Here is an 8019-nt window from a genome sequence, read left to right as displayed (position 1 = left end):
TTGTCTGGGAAGAGAAAGCGAAAAGAAGAGGAAGCGGGGAGCAACAAGCAGTGGTGAAAGAGCAAGTCACCAAAGAGAAGCCATTAACCCCGCAACAGGCGAAGCAAATCACCAAGAAGAATGAGCATGTCTCTACACCAGAGTTCTAGATCGGGCCGGCGATCCAGAACTCCCCTAGTCCAAAGCCGGAACTATACCGTCCTGAATGCAAAGAGGGGTGAGATCCTAATGCAGATCAAGACAACCGAGTACATGAGGTGGCCACTGAGAATGGGAGGCAACCTCGCCAACTGCAACCTGAACAAATACTATCACTTCTACTATGACATAGGCCACAACAACGAGTGTTGTAGGAACCTGAAGGACAAGATTGAGGAATTGATCCATCGTGGCTACTTGAAGCAATTCATCAAGCGTGGTGAGAGAAGCTGACTTACCGACCAGCCTAAGGAAGCACCAGAGTCGAGCAAGCACCAAGATCGTGATCAACCACCTCGGGATCCACCACCACCGGAGAAGCCTATTTGTGGGGTGATCAACATGATCACTAGAGGTTCCATAGTGGCAGGTTGTAGCATAGCAGCGGGGAAGAACTCATCTGGGAGCTTGAGCATGTGGACGAGAACTCATCGACGCCCTCATTATCAAAATGGTAATTAATGACTTTGAGGTAAAGCAGATTTTGGTCGACTCCGGGAGCTCGACTAACATAATTTTCCTAGAGGCGTTTGAGAAGATGCAGTCAAAGCGAAAGGATTGGCAGCCAGCAGATGTGCCCCTTGTCGGCTTTAAGGAAGACGTGGTGCAGTCCTTAGGTCGGATCAAGGTCCCAGTAGTAGTAGGATTAGAGCCCAATATGATCCAATTTGAGCACAGCTTCCTTGTGGTCACCACCCCATCCCTAAATAACGCGATCTTAGGTCACCCCATCCTACATGCACTCCGCGTGATGGTGTCGACCTATTACCTCTCAATGAAATTTCAAATGAGGTATGGAGTAGGGGTTATATGGGGCGACCAGTTGGAGTTGCGAAAGTGCTACATCACGACATTAAAGGGCAAAGAAAAACCGATGGACAACGTCGAGCTGGAGCCACCTCCAAGAACACAAAAGAGTGAGTTTGACCAATGAAGGACACCATCAGAGCTCACCTGGTCCCGGTCTCTGATACCGAGCCTAAGAAGACGGTCCAAATCAGAGCTCACCTGACAGAACCACTTCGGTCACAACTGGTAAGTTTTTCACTTCAAAATTTAGATGTTTTTGCATGATCAGCATCAGAAATGCCTAGCATAGACCCATCAGTAATTACTCACAAACTTAATGTGGACCTTTTAGTTTGGCCAGTCAAGCAAAGGAAAAGGAACCTTTCCCTAGAGAGGTGGAGGGTAGTAGATGAGGAGATCGAGAAGCTCTTCACAGCAGATTTCGTTAGAGAGGTCCAATACTCGAGCTGGGTAGCCAACCCGGTGCTCGTGAAAAAGACCAACGACAAGTGACGCATGTGCATTGACTACACCGACCTCAATAGAGCCCTTACAAAGGATAGACCACCTGGTACATGCGACCTCGGGGCACGAGTCGTTGAGCTTCATGGATGCCTACTCCAACTACAATTAGATTCGGATGGACCTAGAAGACCATGAAAAAATGACTTTTGTAACTGAGCTAGGACTATACTATTATAAAGTAATGCCCTTTGGACTGAAAAATGTTGGAACAACTTTCTAGCAACTTGTAAACAAAGTATTTTCTCTATTAATTGGAAATAAAATAGAATGTTATGCTAATGACATGGTCGTGAAGATCCAGTTTTCGAATTCCTTGGTGGATGATTTAAATTTTGTTTTTCAAATTCTAAGAAAATTTAACATGAAGCTCAAACCTAACAAGTGTGTCTTCGGTGTCACGTTGGGGAAATTCCTTGGCTACATAGTGCATCGACATGGAATCGAAGCCAACCCAAATAAAATCTAGACAATCCTAGAAATGAGACCACCTAGGTCAATAAAAGAAGTATAAAAGCTAACAGGTCGGATTGCCACCCTAAACCGGTCTATGTTTAAGTCGGCTAGGTGGTGCTTACCATTCTTTAAGGCAATAAAAAAGAACGAGAACTTCGATTGGACTGAGGAGTGCCAGCTCACATTCGATGAGCTCAAAAGGTACCTCAGTTCATCTCCATTGTTGACCCGACCTAAACCTAGAGGCGAGCTGAAATTCTACCTCTCTACAACTGACGAGGTAGTGAGCTCGGTACTAATCAGAGAAATAGATTGGGTGCAACAACTTGTCTACTACATAAGTAAGGTTTTGCATGCAGTCGAGACCAGGTACCTTAACATAAAGAAGTTAGCCTTCGCCTTAGTCTTGATAGCTCGGAAGCTACATCCCCACTTTCAAGCCCATACCATCATAGTCCTGACTGATAAACCTCTGAGGCACGTCCTTCAGAAGCCCGAGGTCTCGGGAAGATTGATGAAGTGGGCAATCGAGTTGAGCGAGTACACCATCCAATTGAGCTACACCCAACAATTAAAGTACAAGTCCTGGCAGACTTCGTTGTCGAGTGCATGTTCAGAATGTCGGCCCCTGGGGTGACTGAGGTAATTAACACGTCAGATGTGTCATCTAGCATGGTGCCCGTCCCAGCCAGGAAATTCCTAGCCTGGGATGAGGAGCCATGGATCCTCCACGTCGATGGCTCATATAACTAGTGTAGAAGCGGAGCTAGGTTGATACTTTACGGGCCTAGCAAGGGGAAGTTGGAGTATGCTCTCTGGTTCGCATTCGAAGCATCAAACAACGAAGCGGAGTACGAGGCAATAATAGTTAGGTTGACCCTGGTGAAGGAGGTAAGCGCTAAGCATGTCGCAGTGTGCAGCGACTCTCAACTAGTTATAAAACGGGTGAATGGACAGTACGAGGCCCAAGAGCCCGCCATGTCTACCTATTTGGCCAAGGTGACAGAGCTCTTGCCTGGCTTCCACTCTTGGTACATCCAACAAATTTCGAGGACCAAGAACATAGAGGCCGATGTGCTATCTAAGCTAGCCAATGCAATTGATGTTATGAAGACAATGGTCTACGTCAAAGACCTGCCACGACCTACCATTGAAAGGGTGGTAGAAGAGGTCGCTCCTATATTGGTAGTAGAACCAAGCTAGATGGATCTACTCGTTAATTATCTACGCCACAGGAACGTACTAGCGGACTGCAATGTAGCTCGTAGGGTAGAGCACCAATCAGCTCTCTACGTCATTATTGGCGAGCATCTGTACAAGAGATCATTCATGCTCCCCTACCTACGTTGCTTGTATCCTTTAGAGGCAAGCTAGGTGCTACATGAGATCCATGAGGGACTCTATGGAGGACACCTGGGGGGCAGAGCGCCCGCCCAAAAGGCGCGAAGACAAGGCTACTAATGGATTACAATGAAGGCGGATGCAATCGAGCTCGTCCGAAGGTGTGACAACTTCTAGAGGCACACCAACATCCCCCACTAGCCTACTGCCAACCTCAAGTACCTAACAGCTTATTGCCTTTCGCCCAGTGGGGAATAGACATCATTGGTCCTTTCCCACTAACGACCGAGTAGAGAAGGTTCTTGGTCATGATGGTTAACTACTTCATGAAGTCGGTGGAGATTGAGCCACTGGTGATAATCACAGCTCAGAACATCCATAGTTTCTTCTAGAAGAACATAGTGTGTAGATTCGGACTCCCAAAGGTGCGTTGATATCCAACAATGGGAAGCAGTTCGATGACCTAAAAGTTCCAAAATTAGTGAGCTGAGATGGGGATTCAACAAAACTTCACTTTGGTGGCTCATCCACAAGCAAATGGACAAGTTGAGGTGAAGAACAGGCCAATCCTCCACGGAGTCAAAGCTCGGCTTTCCCGAGCTAAGGGTTTGTGGGTAGACGAGCTACAAAGCGTCCTTTAGAACTACCAGACTACGATTAAAACGATGACTAGAGAGACCCCATTCAATCTAACGTATGGAACGGAGGTCTTCATCCCTACTGAAATCGAAGTATCGACCTTGCGGTTAGAGGCATACGGGCCAACGACAACGAGCTACAAACCTACCTCGACCTAGTGGAAGAAGTTCACGACCTAGCCTACATTCGAACTGTGGCCTACCAACAACGAGTAGCTCGGTACTATAATGCCTGAGTCAAGAGACGCCACTTCTGAGTTAGCAACCATGTAATACAGAAAGTTATGGTACCTAAGCCCGATGTGGGTAAGCTAGGCCTAAACTAGGAAGGTTCCTATAGAGTATTACGGTGATCAATGAAGGAATGTATGAGCTCGAGACGTTGAAGGGGAGGCAGGTGCCTTGTGCCTAGGGGTGAGCAAAAAACTGAAAAACCGAACCGATCGGTTCGATTCCAGTTCGATGTTTTTAAAAAGCTAAAGGTACCAGTTCAGTTTCAGTTAACCAATATAGAAAACCGACCGATATACATATATTCCTATATATTTTATATATACTTATGTATATTATATATATTTCATATATATTTTTATATTTTTTATATATTATAAATTGATAAATATGCATTATATATAAATATATATATTTATAATATATGATATATTATTTATTAATTCAAATATAATATTTTATATATATATATTTATTTATAATTTTTTTATTATTTATTAATATATATTTTTATGATCTATATTATAAAAATTAAAAAATCAAAAAACCGACAAACCGAATCAATGGTTAACCGAACTAGTCAATCGGTTAACTGACTAGTTTCGGTTCGGTTTCGATTACTGGTTTTCCAAAAACCGATAGTACTGGTTCAGTCCAAGAAAAAGCCCCAAGGTTTGGTTAACCGAACCGTGAGCACCCCTACCTATGCCTGGAACGTGAACAATCTCAGGAGGTTACCATTGAGTTCGGGAGTCCAATGTCCGCGATGACAATTAAGTGCTAAAATTTTCACCAAGTATAAAAGACCACCCACCTCGGCAACTTGGTCGAGTCGTCTTGTGTAAAGTGCACATCAGCTAAATTAGACTTCAAATGCGACACCAAGTCGCTTTAAGCCTAAAGACCCCCTATGCCAACCTGGCAACAACCTCAACAACTCAATAAGCCTAGTCGCTTCGGCATATAGGCACTTCGAGTATGTCTCATATTATGCCTATTTGGCACATAGGCAGTTCGGGTTATATCCCCTACTATGCCTAGTCGCCTTGACATATAGATACCTCGGGTTAATCCCATACTATGCCTAGTCACTTCAGGAGCTAAGGCACCTCGGGATAATCCTATAACTTAGTCTATTTTTTGAAGTTTCAGGTTTGAGAAAAGTAAAGAATATGGATGTGAGGTCATTAAAAATAATCTTTCATTCATTGAAGCTAAGGAATGATTACATTGGTGTCATCAAAAAAGAGAAAAGAAAAAAATTTCTTTAGATCGAGCTCGGAGGCTCGACACTTTACATATATACAGGGGGGTCCAAGATAAGAGGCAAAGTTTTAAACATTCTGGGGCTCCTCATCCCCATCTCCAGTAATGGTAGTAGCATCCTCCTCGATGGCTTCTTCCTCGATGACATCCTTGTCGGTAGCATCCACAGTGGCTTCCTCCTCAGCACCCTCAGAATCAGGCTCTAAGTCGACCTGGTCAGACATCTCATTGGTGCAAGCTGAGGACTTGATGGGTGTGACATCGAGCTTGAGGTACTTCAATCTTACTAGCATCTAGCAAAGTTCGAAGCCCTGATGGAAGGTTGCGGTGCTGAACTCCTACTTCTCTTGCAACCAGCCCGACAAGACCTTGAACTCCTCGATGACTTGAGCCTTGGCAGCCTAGACCTCATCGAGAAATTGGACCTCACGCTTATTGAAGCGAGCCTCCTTCTCTTGAAGATCCTTCTTGAGCCTCGCACTCTGAAGCACCAGTTCCCTGACATGGTTCCTCTCAGTCATAAGCTTGTCGATGATGCTGATAGCTTGCTCCACTCGGGACTGATACTCCTGTGACACCGTCTCGACCTCTTCAACCTTAGTCAGATGACGCTCAGACTACTTTACAAGGGAATGGACTACGGAGTTCATTTTCAAAGAAGAAGAAATTGGCTAAGTACAAAGAAACAACTCGGGAACAACATAGTGAAGAACTTGGAAACTTACTATCATGAGGAAATGCATCGCCTTGGCATCCAGCTCAGTAGACCACATCTCAGACATGTCAAAGATCTCATCGGGAAAGACGGCCTCCTTGCTTTTGATCAAGGCAGTCTTGAAGTCCATGATGGACCGCCTCTCCTCGGGAGCCTCCTCAGCTGTTGGGGCCCTGGGTTATAGAGGGAACGACTCAAACATTTGGGCCACCTCAGTCTCCTATGCAGGCCCTTCTGCCCGATCTTCTTCGACTAGGTCGACTACCGGGACCTCATCGGCTGCAATTGGTGCAACGGGCTCAAGAATGGATGCCCGAGGTGCATCCTTGTGAGACATCTTGCTCTTCTTCCTCTTCCTCATGTCCGTGAGGAACCCTGAAGTCGCGACACCCGACATGTCACCTACACAAGAAGCCTGAGAATTAGTCAAATCAACATAAAATGAAGGAAATAAGCACCCGAACATGAGATGACGACCTATCCGAAGGACTCAACCCTGCCTAAATTAGTTTCTCCTCGGCTAAGAAGTCATCGAACATTAGCCCATGCTCTACCAGATCCCGCATCTTGGCCTACATTTGCTCACTCAACTCTTCCCCAACGTCTTTGAATCCCTTTCTCCAGTGCATCGAGAAAGGCCACCCACCGGACAACATGAGGAAGAAGTACTTACTCTTGTAGGCCAGGACTTTAGAGGGAAATTCATGAAGAAGTTTGTACCCAGGTCGGTAAGACAAGTAGTAATTGAACTTGCCCAAGGTGCTAGTAGAATTTTGTTTTATTTGATAAAGGGTGGCAAAGGGCTTGATGTCAATTGTAAAGTTGAGGCGGAAGAAAAGTGAAATCGTATCGACCAGGGTATGAACAAAGTTTGGGTGAGTTTATCGAGGGTGATGTCATAGTAGTTCAACACCTTGGGGATGAATGTGTGGAATGGAAATCGGAGACCTTCTTTTAGAGACTCCTCGAGGACGGCTACCTCGCCTTCATCGTGCTCCCAAGGAAAAGCACCAGTGGGAAGGGAATAATCGTAATGGTATGGGAATCTATATTGTGTTGCTAGATTACAGATCTCCTTGGCAGATAGCTGGGTAGGACCAAAGTGGTATGGCACTTTGGGCCTAGTTGGCCAGCAGGAAGACAAGGCCCTTTTGTGGGAACCTCGTCGGTCATGGACTGAGGCCTCCTCCTCGGCCAGACCGGATTGGACTCTCTCCCCACTAGACTCACTACCAGACATGCTAAAAGGAAGGCAAAAGAAATGAAACGAGGAAGGAAGAACGACTCCTAGAAGAAAAGACTGACCTCGCCGACTAACCAGACGACACTGACAATGACATGCTCTGTGACCTCCAAATGCACCATAAGCACAAAATGGGATGAAGTAAATGGGTCCCCAAGGGCCATATTTATAGCCACCTTAACCGACCATGGACAATCCAGATCGTACAGATCCAACGACTTCTAGGGGTGTGACTATTCGCCTTCCGAGGCCGAATTCGATTGAGCGCGTTTTTGACATCCACGGAATTTATAGTTCGCATGACACCCGTGTGTACCAGAGACACAACCTTGCACTTTAAGGTTGAGCCAGTTGGGTTGTTCAAGTTTGACCTATTGGTTGGACCTCAACTGAATCAGAGGTAAGGCCAAATCCATCCAAATCGTTGAAAACTCCCGCCCCGAGTTGATTACCTCGGGCTTGGGAGTGGGGGACAATTGATGAGGGATAATTTGACCCAACCAGTAATATGATGACATGTGGAGTGACCCATAGACTTGGTGACATCTCAGTATGCTCGGACACCTCAGTAGTCCAAGCTACATCAGGTCACTTAGCTAATACCAAGGCCCAAGTACCTC

This window comes from Nelumbo nucifera, chromosome 1 (assembly GCF_055504915.1).
Source record: "Nelumbo nucifera cultivar China Antique chromosome 1, China Antique-T2T, whole genome shotgun sequence".
Lineage (NCBI taxonomy): Eukaryota > Viridiplantae > Streptophyta > Magnoliopsida > Proteales > Nelumbonaceae > Nelumbo > Nelumbo nucifera.
Note: the sequence above shows the minus strand (reverse complement) of the source record.